The following is a 20195-nucleotide window of genomic DNA, read 5'->3' on the forward strand; positions in this document are numbered from 1 at the left end:
CAGAGAAGGAAAGCAAGAGTTGAGATCTGCCTGCTGGCTCACTCCCCAAAGTGCTGCATCAGCTAGGGTTGGACCAGGCCAAACCTGGGCTCCAGGAACTCAAGTAACTGTCTCCCAAATGGTGGCCAGGGACCCAAATGGGGTCAATTAACTGGGCCATTATCTGTCACCTTCCTGCGCACAGTAGCAGGAAGCTGAATCAGAAGTGGGACAGCAAGGACTCGAACCAGCATTCTGATATGCGATGCCAGAGACACTAGTGGCAGTTTAGTCCTGAGTCTCCGTGTGGGCTCCCTGGTTTACTTTTTATCTTGCTGGATTTAGGTTTACTTTCTTGCATAACCTTCTCTGATGAACCAGGCTGGATGAAGTAGCTATAATGTAGAAATTGTCATGTAGTGGACTTTGAACCTAAATGAATGACTTTCTGGGTACTGTACAGAAAACTGGTATTGGGATGAGATTATCTTGGGAGGCACCACAAGAATGGAGGAAGAGGTAGGCTGATACTCTGCAATTTCTCCCCAAGAGACAGTCTAAATTTGACTGATAAGAGATGCACCTATCGAGACTGATGTTACTGAAACAAAAAGCTCCAGAGATAGATGTCTAACGGGGAGAAATCTCTCCTGGTATTGTTTCCCATCCACTTTCATTCCCTGCCAATGGAGCTTTGCCAGTGTTTCACTATATTAAGTGGACTGCAGAATACTGACCAGGCCACTTTCACTCAGGGCCAATCCCACTTCTGAGTCTATGAGGAATAGTTCTAAGTTGACAACTTTCTCCAACCCTTACATTCACAGGCTTCAGGAAAGGTGGTTTGTTTGCCATTGGGAAGCTGGGCTGTCACCATTGCTTCAGATCTCCAACAACTCAAAGCAAAACTATAAGGAAGATGCTGTACTGTTCTCTGGGTTAAAAACCAACTCCCCAGGACTGGTGAGGTGGTGTAGCGGGTAAAGCTACCATCTGCAAGGCTGACATTTGTTTTGGGTGCTGGTTCATGTCCTGGCTGTTCTACTTTTGAGTCAGCTCCCTGCTAATGGCCTGGGAAAAGCAGAGGGAGAGGGCCCAAGTGTTTGGGTCCATGTCACTCATGCAGGAGACCTGGATAAAGTTTTCCCAGTTTTGGCCTGACTCTTCCTTGGCTCTTGCAGGCATCTAGTGAGTGATCCACAGATAGAAGATCTCTCTGTCTCTTTATCTTTGTAATTCTTTTTTTTTTTTAAAGATTTATTCATTTTATTACAGCCAGATATACACAGAGGAGGAGAGACAGAGAGGAAGATCTTCCGTCCGATGATTCACTCCCCAAGTGAGCTGCAACGGGCCGATGCACGCCGATCCGATGCCGGGAACCAGGAACCTCTTCCGGGTCTCCCACGCGGGTGCAGTGTCCCAAAGCTTTGGGCCGTCCTTGACTGATTTCCCAGGCCACAAGCAGGGAGCTGGATGGGAAGTGGAGCTGCCGGGATTAGAACTGGTGCCCATATGGGATCCCGGGGCTTTCAAGGCAAGGACTTAAGCCGCTAGGCCACACTGCCGGGCCCCTATCTCTGTAATTCTAACTTTCAAATACACAATTTAAAACAATGTCAGCTCTCACAATGATGCTGTGGATTGGTTGTGGGAAAAGCATTGCTCACCGCCATTCTCACTCCCTGTCTGGACTCCATCAAGTGCCATCTTTGAGTCTCTCTTGTCCTCACTCCCATTGGGTGACTCTAGAAACTAGATCCATATATACCTCTTCTGGAAGGATCTCATTATTATGTATAGGGAGACATCTTCTTTGCCAGCTACATGCTTAGTGTCTACGCAGTGTTTTCTCTGTGATAGCTCACGTAGCCCATTTTTTTCAAGGTTTCTACAAATAATATTCAACTTGTGTAATCGGCAATGTATGGACAGACCTTAGACTCACCAGGTTTTCTTACAGGTGCACCTGAGGGCAAGAGACCTATTTTCTTCATTCATCTTGGTCTTTTTGGTCCTTGTAATTTTGGTTAGATTTCTTTGTTTCACAAACATCTTTTTAAGCTGAACATACCGATGCATTTCATGATCCCTTTTTTCTTTCTCATTCTAGTCTCTTGTCTGCCATTCAGGTAGAGGCCCACTGAGCCTGTTTTTGCCTCAGGGCCCTGCTTCCTTCTTCTGTTTGTTTGCAGGTGGCGGGATGAGTAAGCATACACATTGCTCCATTCTTCACTCCCGTGCACCTGGGCAATCCTGACTCAAGCCTTGGATACCGGGCTGTGAGAGTTCCATCTTGAGCTTGGGGAAGAAATACAACTTTCCTGTCTTTGATACTCAGCCATGCTCTCAGTTCCTTTTGCTAGAACATTCTGCATTGGGCGTTTAAGTGTACAAATGACAGTAGTGTGTTGTGTACCAATTCGCCCTTTTTATACAATGGCAAACATCTCTCATACTCCCTTCTGAAAGAAGGTAGAATTTGACATTTCTGGGATGGTCCCCATCCAGATGCTACTCAAATTCCACCATTGTATCAGATGGAAGATCTGCCTAGCACTAAGCTGCAGGTGGGTTAGAGTAAGTGGGCAGAAGTGGTGATTGGCAACGAAGAGGATCTGAGCTGAAGAAAGAATAGTGGGAAGGAGGGAAGGAGAAGGGCCTTGAGACTGGAGGCGAAAGATAGAAGAGTCCGAGGAGGAAGGAGTCAGAAACAGGATGTTGTCAAGATGACTAATGAGAGGCGCGCAGTGCACTCCACGTCACAGCTAAGGCCCAAAGCAAATAACAGTGGTGCCAGTGTGCAATGTGCGGACGTTGAGGGGCAGCGAGGTGACCTTGTTGAGAAATCTAAAGCCACACCATTCCCTGCCCTGTCCCTCCGCCATCAATCCTGAACCAAGGGATTTTTGCCTGGTAGGGAGAGGGTAGGCAGGAGGCCCCTGACGGTTCCCACTCGTGCTACAAACACCTGAAGTATTTAAGGTGGGAGAGGCCTCGTCCTTACAGGTCTCTAACCCAGCCTGAGGAGTGCCACATTGCCTGAGGGAAAGGAACCAGCACGTACTGTGCCCTCCCCAACCTAGCCTACTGCTCCAGGGAGCCGTGTTGGGACTCCACACTCCTCCTCCCCAGCCCCCAGGCCTGTGAAGCCACCAGGCAGGTTCCCTCAGCCTCCCTGCTGACTCAGACCTGTGAAACAGCCTTGCACAAGCCCCTCCCACAGCACTGGAAAATAGCTGGGAAGCTCTCTGAAGCACTTTACTATGCAGCGGACCCAGGAAACAGTGGGCTGGCCTTGTCCACTCTCTCAGTGTCCTCTAAGCATCCTGGTGATTCTGCCCACACTCCCTTGGTCCCAGGATACAGCTAGGTGGTTCTGCAGCTCTTTCTGCTGTCATGGAAGCAGTCAGGTGGCCCTGCACACCACCTTGCTGGCCCCGAAGCAACTGGATAATCCTGCTTGTCCACCCTCAGCCTTGGGAAGTAGCTGGGAAAATCCCCTAAGCAGGTTGTCACTGGAGTCCTGGCAAATTCACCTGTCTGAACCTTAAACAGTGACAGGTGCCCTGAATGGGACCGCTAGTGTGGCCTGGCCTTTCTGGGGCTCTTGGAAACTGACAGGTACCCCTTATTGTGACTCAGGTATATTGTGCAGCACCCCCTGAGCCCACCCACACAGCACCCAGAGAAACTGATAGGTTCCCACTCACAGGGCCAGATGTATCACCTAAGAGAACAATCCCCTAGGGCAGTGCAGTGCCACAACAACTGCAGTTGAGGTTACTGAGATATCCATTGACTTGACCAGTTGATCACAGTTGAAGGAGCTACAAGGAGACTGAAGTGCCCAACATGAAAGCCAGTGTGGACTATGCAACTAACATCTCAGGCCGCACCACCAAGAGAAAGTATTATCAGGAAAGCTACTCTAAAAATGGCAGACGCAACTGGACCAGCAGAAACACAAACAGGGAGAAAGCAAATGGAAACACAGTAACTCTCCAGCAACAGATCACATAGGAAAAGAAAGAATTTACATTAAGATTCGAAAATAATAACTTTAAGCGCACCTAATGAGTTACAAGAGAATATAGTCAGAGAATTCAGTGAAATTAGGAAGACAATTCATGATATGAATAAGAAATTCAGCAAAGGGATCAAAATAAATAACCAAACAAAAATCCCATTTTAGAAGAAATTAACATATAAAGTTAAAAAATGCAGTTGAGGGGCAGGTAACTGTGGCGTAGTGGGTTGACCCATCACTTGCAATTTTGGGATCGCATAGTGGAGTGCAAGCTTGAGCCCTGGCTGCTCAACTTCTGCTACGACTCCCTACTCATACGCCTGAGAAATTAGCAAAAGCTGGTCCAAGTATTCTGGACCCTGTCACCCATATGGGAGTCCTTGATGGTACTGCTGGCTCTTGGCTTTGATCAGGCCCTGTTCCACTATTGCTGATATTTGGGGACTAAACCAGCAGATGGAAGATCTCTTTCTAGCTCTGTCTTCCTCTATGTCCCTCTTGTTTTCAAATAAATAAAAAATAAATCTTTCATAAGTGCTTCGAAGAGTTCCAACAGCATAGGTCAGGCAGAACAAAGAATGTCTGAGTTTGAAGAAGGGCTTTTCCAAAGAAGACAGAATAAAACATAGGAGAGAACTTAAAAAGAATGAGGAAACTATTTTCAATGTTGGTAATTGAGTGAACATTTGTATTATGCATGTTCCAGAAAGAAAACAGAAAAGGTATATAGAATCTAATGGTGAAATAATTGCTAAAAACATTCCAAAACTTGAGAAGATATGGAATTCAGATTCAGGAAGCTCAAAAACATCCAGTAGACTCAATTTTAAAAGATCCTCTTTTGGACAAACTTTCAGAAGTAAAAGGCAAAGACAGAATTCTAAAAACAGGAAGAGGAAGTATAAAGTATTTAAGAGAAAGTGTATAAGGGAATCATCATTAGATGAACAGCAGAATTCTCATTACCGGCCAAAAGAAAATGTGACAATGCACTAAAGGCCCAAAAGCACAAACATTGCCAACATTGTCGGTACCAGTGTGGAGAGGATGAATTACCTCAGTTTTTGCTTGTACTGGAAAAACTGTATTTTCCCCTTATTTCTGAAAGAGACAGACAAGCATTGGAAAAAAACTCTACATTCCTTCCTGTTGAAAAATCTAGAAGGAATGAATCTCAACACCATCGACTCTATGAGAGAATCCCATGGCCAATAACAAACCAAATGTGGAAAAACTGAAATCCATTCCCGCTAAGATCAGAAACAATACAAGGGTTTCTACTTTTATCACTCTTACTCAATATAGTATTGGAAACCTTGGTCGGATCAACAAGGGATGAGAAAATAAAAGACGTTAAAAAAAAAGGAAATAAAGATGTCAAATCATCCTTGATTTCAGAGAACATGATTTCATAGCGAAAAGCCCAAGGATTCTGCACCCAAAACTGCTAGAACAAATCTCAAAAACAGTTCCACAGGGCTGCAGAATAGGAAAAAAAAATTCAAAGAATCCTTTTTTAAAATACACCAATAACAAAGCTGTTGAGAAAAGAAGAGAAAGCAATCCCATCCAATGTGCTTTTAAAAATACCCATTAACAAGCTTAACCAATGACTAGAACAACCTCTGCCAAGAATGTTACAAAATATTGATGGGAAAAATTGAAGAAAATGCCAAAAGGAAAGATTATTCATGTTCATGTATTAGGAAAATCAGTGTTGTCAGCATGTCATGTACTAAATCTATAGATTTATTGGAATTTATATCAAAGTACCAATGATATTCTTCAAAAGCTTAGAAAATTTTTTTTTTTACAAAATTCACAAAGAAGCACAAAAGATCCCGAGTGGCCAAAGCTATCTTAAGCAAAGAGAACAGAGGAGGCACTATAATATCTGACTTGAAAACATACTCTAAAACTATAGTAAGCAAAAAAGCATGTTATTGACCTAAAACAAACTATAGCTATCCCTATGCAGAATTAAGAATACTAGACGTCTGTCTCTCATCTTACACCAAAATCTGGCTGTGGATATGAACCTAGAAGTACAAGCAAAGAAGCACAATGAGATGACATGAAACCAAAAATCCTCTGCACAATGAAGGGAGCAATCAGAGCCTGCCAAATGGGAGAAAGCTTTGGCAAACTTTGAAAAGCGATTACTTTCCTGAATATATGAGTCCTAGAAACCCAAAGAAATCCAATAGCAAAAAACCCCCAATCTGATTTTAAAATTAATGAATAACTCAGAAGAAACTATACAAATGCCAACTAGTACATGTAAAAATACTCAACATCATAAGCATCAGAGAAATTATGTCAAATCCACCATGAGCTATCATGTTACCACTTGACTTGACAAAAAAGATAAGGATTTATCAGAAGGATAGATACTACCAAATGCTGGTGAGGATGAGGGCCAGAGAAACACTCATATCTTGTTTACAGAAACGTAAATTGGTGCAGCTATTATGGAAAACAATGTGGAAATTTCTTTGGAAATTAAAAACAGAATTAGTATATGATCTAGTAATTCCAGTCCTGATATCTGGCCAAAGGAACTGAGATCAATCAGTATGTCAAGGAAGACATCTGTGTTTGCAAATTTTTTTGCAATACTATTCACAACAGCCAAGACATGGAAACAACCTAGGTTTCCATCAAAGAATGAATGAATAAAGAAAACAGTTTATTTCTCTCCTGACCCCAGATACAGGGAAAAATGATAATGTTAATGTGGAAACAATGGTATTACCCACTGTAGTCCTTAACCCTTTGTACCCTAATAAACTAAGTAAGATTAGAAACAAAACAAAACAAAACAAAAATACACACACACACAATGGCATATTACCCAAGTGTTCAAAACAAAATTTCATTTGCATCAACATGTATGGAACTGGAGGACATCATGTTGAACAGACTAAGCCAGGCACAGAAAGATAACACTGTATGTTTTAGTTACATGTGAAAAGTTACAAAAATTTGCCTCAAGGAAGTAGAGCAATAGTGGTTACTGTGCCTGGGAAGGGTGTGGGGAAGAATGAGATGGAAAGAGGATGGTTAAGGGTGCAGTTGATTAACAGCGATAACTTCTAATGATCAATAGCACAGTCAAATAATTATGGTTGACAAAAACTGACTGAAACTTCCAAATAGCTTTAGGTTCCCCACAATGAAAAGTGTCTGAGGTGATGGATATGCCAATTGTCCTGAACATCACATACAATTAGGGCTCCATAAATATGTTCAATGACTACATTTCAACTAAAAATATTTCTTTGAAAAAGAAATAGAGGCAAAGAGAATTCAAAAGATGGATGGTCAGCATAATAAAAAAACACAAAAAGATGAATTAAAGCATGTGATTAGAAGGAAAATATAAACATAGCAAAAGTCATGCAGTTTTGCAGATCAGATCTGGAAGCTCCATTTGCATGTCCATGTTTCCTCCTCCTGGACCTTGGACAGGGCTCCCTGGAGACTGGAGAAAGAGATCAACCCTCATTCCTTTACTCTTAGGAAGTCTTTCAGAGGCCTGGGCCACGCTGTTTTTCAAAAGGTTCAACAAATGACCAGGCCATTTGCTCCAAGACTCTTACGGTTTGGGTCTGTGGGACCTCAGTGCCCTGAACTCCCCTAAAGTAAGGACACTGTTTGTACCTCGCCTTCCTGTGGTGCCTTTGCTGGGTTCTCCTGCCTTGGATTCCTTCAGAAGTGCAGCCTGAGATGGGGGAATCAGGAGATGATTCTTGGAAATAGGAGTGAGAGGCAGGGAGTGTCGGAGGACACAGGCACTCTGGGGAGGTGGCTGGTATGGTGACAGGGACTAAATGGGATACTAGAAGGCCTCGCCCTCCATCCACACACACAGGATTGGCCACTGAAGGAGAGGAGGCCACAGTGTCTCTTGGGAGCCTCTCCTACCTGCTGAACTGCTGTGGGCTGAAGGTGGAGTACTAATAGGGCTTGAGGAAGGACACTACAGCTGGAGAGTCAGCTTGTGCAGCTGCCCACAGCAGCTGGGGCTCAAAGCGCTCTTACAACAAAGTGGCAGAGCATCTGCAGCTAACAACCTCCCCACTGCACAGTACCAATGTTGAGGTAGAGTTAGGACGCACCACCTAGTCAAACACAGAACTGAGACTCCTGCATCACCACCCATGTCCGCCCTCAGCCTCTCCCTTGGATTTCTGGATGTTCCCACAATCCACTAACTGAAAGGGTAGTTAGTTCCTGGCCCAGCAGGTCCCTGCTCTAGCTTGAAGTCTGCTCTGATTGGCTGGAGCCTGTATCCTATTGCTATTGAATATATCAGCCATGCCTATGAGGGGTCCACATTCCCCTTTCTTTCACTAGCTTAGTATGGTTTCAGGTAAGCATTTATTTTGTTGATGCTTATAGCCCCACCACCCAGTGAAGAGTATGTTGCTTTTTGTTACTTGATAGTAGAGCCAGGAGCGGTGTCAGAACAAAAATATCCATTAAAAACCAAGGTTAACTAAATCATGGCTAAAGTCACACATTGACTATTGCAAATATGGCTTAAGATGAAAGGCAACAGTGACTATTCCAAATTGGACTTTAACCTTGGGCATGACCTTTGTCCAAACTGTATCGTAAATCCATTATAAAGCTGGGTCCTGAAGATGTCTATCAAGTAAACTTTGGTTCTTGGAGAGTGTATTTGACATCTAGAAGTGACTCAGGTTTGTTTAGAGATAAGTCCGGCAAATTCGAGTTGTTTCTCAAAGTGAGAAATACTTTTCTAGATCATAAATAAGGTCTACGACTCTGAGGTAATGAGTTTTTTCCTTTTGTTGTTCTGAGCTGAAGTGGAAAGCAATTCCAAGGGATGAAGGGCAAATATATCTTGAGCAGTGGAAGATTTGTTAAAACAAGTGAACATCCTCCCAAGGTAATGTCTTCAAAAGAAAACACTTGTTTGGATGTTTAAGCGCATTTCTATGATCAATCATGTGAAATTATGGCCACAATTCACCTATAAATGAACATATTTCCAAATGCTGGGACATATCACTGTCTTCTCCCTTCTATGTTACAGACCAGCAAGTGCTGAACACAAAACATCTTGGGAGCATATTCTGCTACCCATTTTCTGGTTTTTAAAGTTTCTGTGATGTGTCCTCTAAAAAAAAAGGCACATAAATCTATTCTTTGGCCTAAGTCAGCGGATTGTCAGAAATTTCAGATTGTAGAACTCAGGAACTGCAATTAGTTCCTGTACTAAAAATTAAAAAAAAAAAAAGCTACCTGAACATCCTGGAGATAAAAACCAACCCATTGAAACTCATGTTTTAACATCACAGAGATTTTGGGCCATGTGAAAGTAGGTGGGACAACTGTTCCTCTTCCCTTCACTTTCCTTCATGTTCAGACGGGTCACACTCTCTCCTTTCTTTAAATCCAGGTGGGGGAACCATTTAGCCCATGGGTTAGGACATTGCTTTGGATCCCCACATTGGAGTACTTGGATTTGACAATACATCTAACTCCTGACTCTAACTTCCTACTAACGTACACCCTGGCAGGCAGCAGATGAGGTGCAAATGATTTTGTCCCTGGCACCGATGGAGGACATTACCATTGACTTCTGGGCCCCCTAATGCAGCCTGACCCAGTCTCAGCTACTACAGGCACTGTGGAGTGAACAACTGGGTCGGAGCCTGCTCTTGCTGAATCTCCAATCAATCAAAATAACTGAAAAACAAAACAAAACAAAACAAAAACTAGGGTCTCTCAACTCGGCCCTGTTGTTTAGTAGCATTCCTGGCCTTTCCTCACTGGATGTCAATAGCAAGCGCCGTGCCCTCTGTGACAACTCAACCTGTTGACTTTGCTCAGTGTCCCACGGGGGCTGTCTCCAAGCCCTTCCCACAATGAGAACCATGGCTTTCAGTGGAGGTCAAAGCCCTTGGCATTTCCCCTGAGAATAAAAGGACTTGAGCCTTGCCACATCTTCCATGGCAGCTTGGTGCACTCTGTCGGGTGTCGTTCTATAAAAGATTAAAAGGAAATTGAAGACTGTGTGCCCCAGGTGGTCCAAAGCACAATTTGCAGTGAGAGGTGGCCTTTTGCTGCAGTTGCTTAGTCTTACCTTGATCTAAGTGTGATTTCAGAACCTTGTAGTTGGTTCTGTACTCAGATAGCCTGCTCTTGCGCCTAGCTGCTCCCATTTATGTTGGTTTTGTTTCTTGCATAAAATGGGGTTCCCAGGACCTGCCCTATGGAGTAGCCTTGAGTTTGAAACACAATAATGCCCTAGGCCGTGCTAGTGAGCAATTGTCACTTCCTCATCCCTTCCCTAAACCACCTAAGTCAGGGGAAGCATTTTGTTCCTCACCCAGGAAGGAAGAGCCTCTTTTCCCTCCCTTGAATGTGGACTGACCTTAATGACTTGCTTCACTAGCAGAATACAGCAGAGTGATGGTCTAAGACTGGGTTACCTAAGCCCAGAAGCTTCCACCTGGGTCACTTGGGGCACCCTTCCTTGGAACCTAGCCTCCAGGGGGTGAGAACCCCAAGGCAAATGGAGAGAACACTTTGAGGTATCCCAGCGAGCAGCCCGACTTGAGTTCCTCAGCCACCAACCACCACTATCTACCAGCTGAGCAAGTCAAACCTTTTGGATGTTGTTATGCACTTAAAATGTATGTCCCTGCCATATGTCTGTGTTGAAAATATCCAAAGCATAGGTACTGGAACATGGTTGAATTCTTTGGAGGTAATTAGGGCTTAAGGATGGAGATCTGTGACCTTACAGAGAGACGAAATTGCTTCCCCTCTTTCGACACCATGTGACGATATAAGACGATAGCTGTCTGCAAACCAGAAAGAGGTGGTCCTGCAATAGGAGCCAAATCAATCAGCAACTAGATCTGGGGCTTCAAGAACTATGGCAAGTTCTGATGTTGAAATGATCCACGCTGTGGTACTTGTTATGGTAGCCCAAACCACCTCGCAGTTCTTGAAAGGAAGGCAAGAACAAGCTCCCTTGAGCTTACTGTTTGAGGGCACTTGTCCTATTCATGAGGGCTACACACCATGGAACCTAATCACCTTCCAGAAAGCCCCACCTAGTACCATTACCTTGGGGTCAAGGATTTCAACATATGAGTTTGGGGTAGAGGGGAAGAGGAGACACACACATTCAGACCATGGCGATCTGTTCCAAAGAAGAAGAAGCATGGAAGACTTGTTATAAGGAGATTCTCCTGGAGGTCAAAGGATTCAGTAAAGAGGTGTGTACCTACCTAGATGAACTTATCTGAGAGCAGTTTTGAAGGGATGAGGTGGGGGCACCAATGTTGTGAGCTGCTATTAGGTTATGGCACTTTGAAGATATGGTGGCGCTTGGTACCCAGAAAGGGCTAAGAGAGAGAGAGTGGCTGTGTTTTTTGCATTATTTCTCTGCTTGCTGTCCCAGCAAGATGTTCAGATGTTACTCCCTCCACAACTCAGCTGATTAGCAAGTCTGCCTGATTAGCTGCTTGCCTTCTAAAACTGGATTTGTGAAATTCACACCTCTGCATTCAAGAGTTTCTTTAGCATTGGGTGTGAGATGCTAGCAATTTCATAGCATTCTCAGGTCCAAACCCCAACAGTGTGGAGACTTACCCCAAACTCAGCTGTTGCTACATGTGCCAGGCAATCAATCCGGGCTGGCCACCTGCTCATGCTGCCATCTCTCTGGCTTGGGTCCTGGGTGGGAACAAAACGAATTCAATTTTGAGTGGCTGTTGGATATCTAGTCAAGGATGTGATCAGAAAGGGTGAGCCAACAGACAGGAATGACATGGTAGGAAGGGGTTCAAGGTGAGGTTCTTGGGGACCAGTAAAGATGAACATAATCCTGTGTTGGAGTGTGCTTCCTTTAATCCTCACCAGTGGACATGTTGATAACCCAGACAATAAACAGTCAGGCAAGGAAATGATCACAGAAAGAGCCTTTCTTTGCTCTTTCATGCCTGTCATTGACAGATTCAAAAGGCTTAGGTGTGAGAAAATGGGGCTCACTGTTTCTCTTTTCCTTCCAAAGCCATGGCCAACTTTTCCTTGCACTTTTCACTGGTAGAGACAGTGCTAGCTCATGTCTTTCTAGAATCCTGACATCCAGGTCTTGGAAAGAAGATGATGAGTGAGGGAATTAGTGGTTCAGAATGAACGTATTCCAAGTCTTAGGTTCCCCATCAAAGTGTAGCTCTACCCATGAACCTGCAGCTCAACCCTTTGTCTGCAAACCTAGTGGAGAATATGAGGCCACGACCTATGGAGGACTTGAAGCAGGAGCCCTTGGCTTTCCTCATGAATACCCATGAGGAGAAGACGACCAAGTGAACCTCCAGAAATGAAACTCAATGTAACCAACACACTCTGGCAACTCCAGGGGTACCACTCATGCCACACTCTGTAGGGACTGTATTGGGCTGTGCACAATCTGTGTAGATTGTTCTCAGCAATCCTGGTGTAAAAGCAGTCAGCACAGACCTCTGTAAACAGCACTGAGTGGGAGGCTCAAAAGTGGTTTCTAATTTTCTTCAATGTCCTGGTCATGTCGATTTTGTGGTTAATGCTCTTCAGCTTTGTTTGTTTGTTCTTCTAGCTTATTCACTGTAATTTTCCAAGGTGAGGAGGGGGTGGGGAGAATAAACATATGTTGTTACAAATCTGTTAGAAAATGGAAAAGGAAGTACTAAGTACAATAAAAATCAACCTTCCAATAAACACACCCCCAGTGATGGGGGTCACCAAAGCCCAAAGGAGGATTAGTGTCCTGCAGTTCAGGAGTTAGGGGAACCTTGAAAGAATAGACACAAGCTTTCCTACCCTCCCGCTCCATAAATTCAAGATTTCACACAAAGCTTTGGTTTCTAGCAGCAAACATGGAGTTACAGTCATCCATCTCCTATCAAACCATCTTGTGGCCACTTTGACAAAAGTTTATTACACCTGCATAAAAATTCTGAGTGGCTTGGATGTACAATAGTCCCCTTCTTGGTCTCCAAACCCCAGTTTCTACACAGAAAGCACAGACATTGCTTCTCTTCTTTAGGATACAAATTAAGTTGGTTTGATCCACCCAAATACCTCAGTGTCTTGAGTCTTGTCTTGTCTTTTTTCTTTTCTTTTCTTTTCTTTTCTTTTCTTTTCTTTTCTTTTCTTTTCTTTTCAGGAACCACTTCAAGAAGTGGTCATGACTTAGCAGGTGGACATCAAGGGATGGAGTTTCCTATTTTCTTAAGGATTTTTTGCATGAATTCTTTAGCATTGTAGACACACCTCAAGGATTATACATTTACAGGTAGGAGTGTAGATTTCCTCTTGTGTATGGCAGAATTGAGAAAAGGGTAAAGTCAAATTTTCATGACAGGAGATCCTGACTTGTTCATGTTACACTGACCTATGGTAAGACATGTCACAAAAAGTTTGCTGCCTCATGTATGAGGGTACTTCTGAAGGTTTATGGAAAAATGAGATTAACAGATAAACTTATCAGTAGATGGTTTACCTAGACATTAGGACACATTTGGACTGCCTGTGGACCATCCAGATCTGCTCCCAATTCCAGCTTCCTGCTAAGATATATTCTGGGAGTCAGTAGGAAATATTTCCAGTAATTGGGGTCCCTGCCACCACTTACAATGTTTGGATGGGGTTCCCAGCTCGAACCCTAGCTGTCCCAACCTTAGCTGTTGTGGACATGTAGGGAATGAGCCAGCAGGTGGAAGAGTGCTCTGTCTAAAAGGTAATGTCTGATGCAAAAGATTTTGAAGTCCATATATGTCTTTTCCATGAACTTTTCAAAGTACCATGTCCATTCTATGTAACTGTTAAGATTCTTTGGTAGTTAGCAGTGGAAATTGGGATCTTTTTTTAAAAGGAATTTATCAGAATTTATTCAATTTATTGAATAGTGGATAGAATCAGAAAGAAACAAATGACAAAAAATTGTTTTCCCCTGGGCTAGAGATGTGGGAACGGCGAGTACCGTGAAAATCTCAGTTGAAGTCTGGTGAGCTATCTCGTTTGGACTTTCAGATGCCTCTCCACCAAAAAATTCTAATTTCGGAAGAATCTCAAATGTCTCAGTTGAGCCATATTCCTATCTTCTGGTTCATCTTGACCTATCTGACCCCTATGAACAAAAAAACGCTGGGAAGCCAGAGATGGCCTGTGAGGGTTTTCCCAAGCACATCTAGAGCAACTCAACCACTTCCCCTTTGGCTTGTTGGAAGAGCATTCATTGAAGAGCTTCCTACTAGCAGACGGTGAGCCCAAAATTTCAGACATCAATAAGGCACATGTAGAGTCCCAAGGGGAATTCTTGATTGATCGGTAACCAAGAGAACTTAACTTTCCACACTCTTCTCAGAGACCTTGGAAGCAATTCTGTCTAGGAGGCTGTATTAAGTTCACTTTTGTGAGAGCTGCCTCTTGTGAGGCTCCTGTCAGGAAATCTAGAACCTCTACAGAACCTGGGCTGAGACAGTGACAGGACTGTGAACGTTTGGGAATTGTTAGCTGGTGGTTGCTGAGTGATGCCGAATTGAACAGGATACTCCTTGGGTTGAAAAAGGATCCAGGGTTTTCTAAGCATAGTTTGAATTCAACTTATCGTCTTTCATTACAAATATGTGACTTTTTTTTGTTTTTGCTTAGATTGTCAGGGTATTTTAAATGATAGACAATCAACAAGAATTTGTTGAGACCCACCCCTCTCCCATCCCCAGCACATGTATCCAATTGTAATTTCTACTTTTTCCTCTTTCTGTTGTGCAGCATTATGTTATGATATGCACTTAGTAATATGAGCTTTGTTCCCTTTCTGGGGAAAGCTGGGCAGAAATAACACAGTCTCTTCTCTAACACTTACAGGCTGGGCTGTTCCCAGGACAGGCGTTCTATTCACTCTACCTCATTTTTCTATAAAATGCCTTGCTGACTTCCTTGGGTAGTTTTTCGGGTCAAGTGAATTAATGTGCGTGGGGGTTTTGTACAGCAATATAATCATGCAAAGTATTATTACACATTGTAGCAGCAGCCCAATTAAGAGTGATAATTGGATATGAAACATATGTAAGAATTTTACTCTCAATTCCACAGTTCAGTCAAGCAAAAGGAAAGGAAAAAAAAAACCTAGGCAGCAAAAGGGCTATTTCTCTAGGCCTCTCTGAGTCCACTTCACCCTCTGCACGCTGCTTAGCAACACGGGTACTCTCACTCTTGCCCCATGAAATGCACCTGGGATCCAAACTGGGGTGGCCTGGCCATGTGTCTGCAGGTTTGTCTAATGTGGTAGCCCTTTGTTACCCTGGCATCCTGGGGAAGAATGCAGCTATTTTTAGGGCCCTTTTGCTCACACCAGGACGCTACACATCATGAAAAAAAATGGAATTAAAATATCAGTTTGATGTCTATGCATGCAAAACATCTTTCAAACACTTAGGAAACAGACTATGGAAAGGTATGCACAAATTCCAATCCATTTGTACCAAAATCACTCAATTCCAATTTCTGTCATCTTTTCCAAGCACCTTCACCCAGCAGCTGTCCCACTTTGTCTAAAAAGCCCCCGCACCTGCTAAGTAACGCATTCTCAGAGACGGATGTGTTGTCTTGAGGATAAGAGCATCATGTCTGCCTTTTCAATAACTCTTGGCAAGAGCTTCCTCCTTCAGGCATCTGTGATACAAGTGTCAGTACCTCTCTGCTTTTGAGGAGGGGCTCCCATCACCCAATGGGAACTCTAAGCCCAAACCTAAGGAATCCCATTGAATGTTAATTCCACCCCCCTCTCCCCATACCAAAAAAAAATCACACTGGAGACCTTACCTTTGCTCACACAGGGACTGATGGGGCGTAGTCAGGACACAGCCATCTGCCCTGCCTGACGGCAGCACACAGCCTGGTGCAGTGCAGCCTAAATAAGCACAGTTGATTTGTAGTCAGAACAGCTGGGTGTTGTAGTCTCCCCAGCTCCCACCTCTTGGTTTCTCTGCTAGCTGCAGCTGGGTTAGGTTACCTGAATCCTACCCACCTGATTGTCATTAGGGCGTTAACCCTGGGCCTGATGGGAAGGCCTAGCCAGGTGGTCACTCCCCTCCCAACCCCTCGCAGGGACATAGAACGTTCTAGCATGAGTGATGAGCCTTCTCTACAGCTCCCACCCAAGTGCGTGCTCTCCAAGACCCCCCTGGGCCCAAGACTACCATAAGATACATAAGAAAAAGACACTCTAAGGTGCACCAGGGAGAGCTGGGCAAGGACAGGAGTTGGGGGACAGCGGAAAGTCCAGCCCCACCCTTGTCTATGAGATACCACAGTTCTTCTGGATTCTTGTTCTACCTTGTAGTCCCCTCTCTCCAGATACAAGTAGCCTTTACTTGCTGAAGCAGAACCCTAGTAACAGCCTTGAAGTTCAACAGTTTTTAGGATCTGCTCAATGTCTATATGGAGGGGTAAGGAGAAACTGATACTATTCCAGTAATAAGAACTTTTACACAAAAAAAGATGTGTTTATTTATTCATTGCTGTTAAACCAATAGTTTGAAGAAATCCAACAAAAATATTTCCTGTTTTTCCATAGCTCTTCTTCATAAAGAAATAAAATTTTCTCTCAGGGTAAACTCTACATGTTGAAAAAAACTCCAATAGACTGGGGAAAAATGAAACAAGACGATAAAGGCTTAAAGTTTCCCTCCAATGCTGTCCCTGCCTTGCTCTAAAACACCCAAGACAATTCTAATCCCCTGCTGCTTGCCTTCTCCTTAATAATACACACAGTATTATTATTAAATGCTGTTTCTTAATGTATTAATCTGACTGCTACTTCCATTGTCCCGCTCAGTCATTTCAGTATAGCCACATCATAACTATTGGTCAATAACCTCTAGGTTTCTATTATTAAGATTGAAAATACTGCTCACATTCTAAAAAATACATTTATTTTAGAGGGAGGAAGAGATGGGGGTGGGCAGAGAGAGATCACTTCTGTCTGCTGATTCTAGAGATGGGCTGGGGCCAAAGCCAGAATCCAGAAACTCAATCCAGGTCCCCCATGTGTGGGGGGGACCCAAATTGGCAGGGACCCAATTTCTCTAGATATCACTGCTGCTTCCCAGGATCTGCACTACCAGGAAGCTGGAGTCGGGAGCTGGAGCTTGGAAGTGAACCCAGCCGGTCCCACATGGACTGCAAGGTATCCTAGGGACTGAATTAAACCCCTGTTCCACAATGCCGTTCATGATTGAGTCAGGTAGTGTGGTGTCATTCTGCTCTTTGGAAGAGTGTTTCACTTTTTCCTTTTTGTGTTTTATTTCTTTGCTTAGTTTTTAATGTGTGCAAGGTATTTCTTTATTTCCCAATCTGCAGGCAAGACTTTTTTGCAAGTCTACCAATCTTCTTTCAACACTTGTTGTGGAGAACATCAAATAGCCTCTCTCCCCTTGCTCGCGACCTCCCGGATGTCCCCCTGTCTTTCTCTGCCCATCTGCACTGACTTCTTCCTAGAAAAGGTACAGTCAGATCTGTTTTCCTGGGACTGTTGCTGACTCTTCTTAGTAAGTTATGCTCTTTTTTATTTCCTTCCAAATATTAAGCAGTTGCATCTTTTAGACCACAGTGATTCACACTATAGTTTGTGTTTTATCAAATGATAAAAAAGAGCCATTTAGCAGGTTGTAATGAGCTTTCTTAAAATTTTAAACAGAATAAAATTGGTGCATATTTTGTCCTTGTAGATGATGGTTAACTTTTCTTTGCTTGCTTTTTTTTTTTTTTTTGGTAGCCATTTGAATGAGTTAAAGGTTGCTCAATAGGTGGTAAAACACTATCTCTGAGTGTATCTGTATGAATGTTTCTGGAAGGTGTTGGTATTTGAATCATTAAACTGAATAAAAGGAGATCTGCCCTTACCCATGCAGCAGGCACTATCCTGTCTTTTGAGGGTCTCAAGAGAGTGAAACGTGGAGGATAGGTGAATTCCCAGCCTCTCTGCTTGAGCTGGGCCCTAAGTCTTGTTCTGACGTGGAAGCCTCTGCTTTGTGGGCCTCTGGACTCCAAGTCCTGCGTTCCTCATCCCTCCAGTCTTCAGGCTGAGGGGTTTGGACTGGGAGCTGTCCCACTGGTTCCTTTGAATCTTGACACTTTGGCCTGGGAAGGCTGACACAGCTGGCTTTTCTTTTTTTTCAGATCTCAGGTCATGGGACTTCCTAGTCCCTGTCACTGTGTGAGCTGGGTCCCATAATAGGCACCCTCGTATGAATGCGAACTGGTGCCCGTAATAGGAACCCTCGTACAAATCTGTGTTCCATCGATTCTGTTTTCCTGAAGTACCCTGACTCATACAGCAGATCACGTAACAAGTATTAGGATTACGTGCAGGACTCGATGTGCGCTGGGTTACAATGCAATAGGAGAGACATTTATTACAATGAGTCACCGTAAAAAAAAAAAAAGTTTACACAGTGCTGCTGACTGCTTAATTTTCCTCCCCTTGATATTTTACTATTTGTTTCTTTAACTTCTTGTTTTACGTTCTTCCGACCATTTCTCCTGAACTAACAGTGTTGGCTATCAATTTTGTTATTCCCATGAGCTCTATTCATTGTTTATCCTTTCTCCATAGTGTTTTGTGATTTCATGGATATTACACACACACACACATATATATATATATATATGAGAATACTAATTGCAGAGTTTGAAATTTTTCTTTGTTTTTTTCCATTTTCTTTGCTTCATTTTATGGGTTCTTTTCTTTTTGTGTGTGGTTTGGTCTTTATCTTGCATGTTCTTTCTTCGAATGTCTGCATTCTTGCAGTTCTTTCTAATACAGAAATATGGCATTAAGAAGCTGACTTGGGGCTATGTAACTGTGAGTGTGTGCACACACACATATCCGGGGCCATTTAGTAATGTGAGAAAGATCGAAGGAGGAGTCAGCTTACCAAGTATGATGAAGAAACTAAGAATTCTTTGAGAAACTCCTAGAGTAATGCTAGCCAATCAAAATGTCATGCAATGCAACACACACACACACACACACATATATATATACTTATACCTATAAATATATACAAATTTATGTTCTGAGTTATGGCTTTAAAATTAAGTAAAATGAAGAGGAATTTAATTTAACCTAATATATGCAAAATGTCACTTTATCATGCAATTAATGCAAACATTATTCATGACATCTTACATTTTCTATAAAAATATTTTCAAATTATTTTTAGAACATTTAAAAATTAACTTTAGATTTAATTTTCGTGTTGTTAGGAAGACAGAGATCTTCCATCTGCTGATTCCCTTCCCAGATGCCTAGCACAGCCAGAGTCGGGCCAAGCCAAAACCAGGAACATGGAATTCCATCGAGGTCTCCACATGGGTGGCAAGGAACACATACCTCACCCAGCATCTGCTCAGCCATCCATTCATTTGTCTGGGAAGAGCCCCCTGCCCCACCCCCACCCCCACCCTTAGATCACAAATACCTCCTTTTAGCCCTACCTCCCAACAGTGCAGCACCTAGACCCAATCTTGCTAGAGGAAGCAACTTAGATCCTAGCGGGACCTCTGGTAGACGCTGGGGAGTCCATGCTCAGACCCCTGCGCATCACTCCCCGGGGGTATGCTCGCCTGACTTTCAGGCTCTCTGGTTGAAGCCCCCTCCATGTGAAGGACTGAACTCTGCTCCCCAATGCTGCTACCTCCACCACTGTGCTTACTCTCAGCCAAAGACTGTGGGAACTGCTATAAAAGTGCCCAGGCTAATATGAGAATAAATACAGAGTCTGCGCTCCACGCAGCTCTCCACTTTTCCCAGGAGGCTGAGCTCCAGGACCCACGGTGGTCGGGGTGCACAGTGCACCCGTTGTTGGCTGTCTTCCCTTTCTTCCCTAACTTCCTCACTCTCCCGTTGTTGCTGAAACTGCTTGCACTTGACTCCCTGCCTCAGGGCCTGCTTCTTGGGTCTGCTCCTGTGCCACAGCCCTGGTGGATGCTTCTCTGCTCCTCAGAGGACTCCTGTTACAAATGGTGGTTTTGAGGAAGTCCTGTCTCCCTGTGAACGACGGCCACAAGTGGATTTCAGGTGCAAGAGGCTACTGCCTGGGTGTTTCTGAACCAATGGGTGTTTGTGATGTGGTCTTGTGTGGGAGGTGCA

At 43.6% G+C, this 20195-nt stretch overlaps 1 long non-coding RNA gene across 2 annotated transcripts in view; it reads right to left on the reverse strand.

Annotated features, from left to right (window-relative positions):
* Positions 1 to 12612: 12612 nt before the first annotated feature.
* The window catches only part of LOC131482830 (uncharacterized), a 185171-nt gene continuing 177588 nt past the window's right edge, over positions 12613 to 20195 (reverse strand). For both annotated transcript variants that reach the window (XR_009247334.1, XR_009247333.1), the window contains 2 exons: positions 15863 to 15950; positions 12613 to 12697 (listed from right to left, as the gene is read on the reverse strand). This is a non-coding gene — a long non-coding RNA (uncharacterized LOC131482830). The remainder of the gene's footprint in view (positions 12698 to 15862; positions 15951 to 20195) is intronic.

This window comes from Ochotona princeps, chromosome 21 (assembly GCF_030435755.1).
Source record: "Ochotona princeps isolate mOchPri1 chromosome 21, mOchPri1.hap1, whole genome shotgun sequence".
NCBI classification, from domain to species: Eukaryota; Metazoa; Chordata; class Mammalia; order Lagomorpha; family Ochotonidae; genus Ochotona; species Ochotona princeps.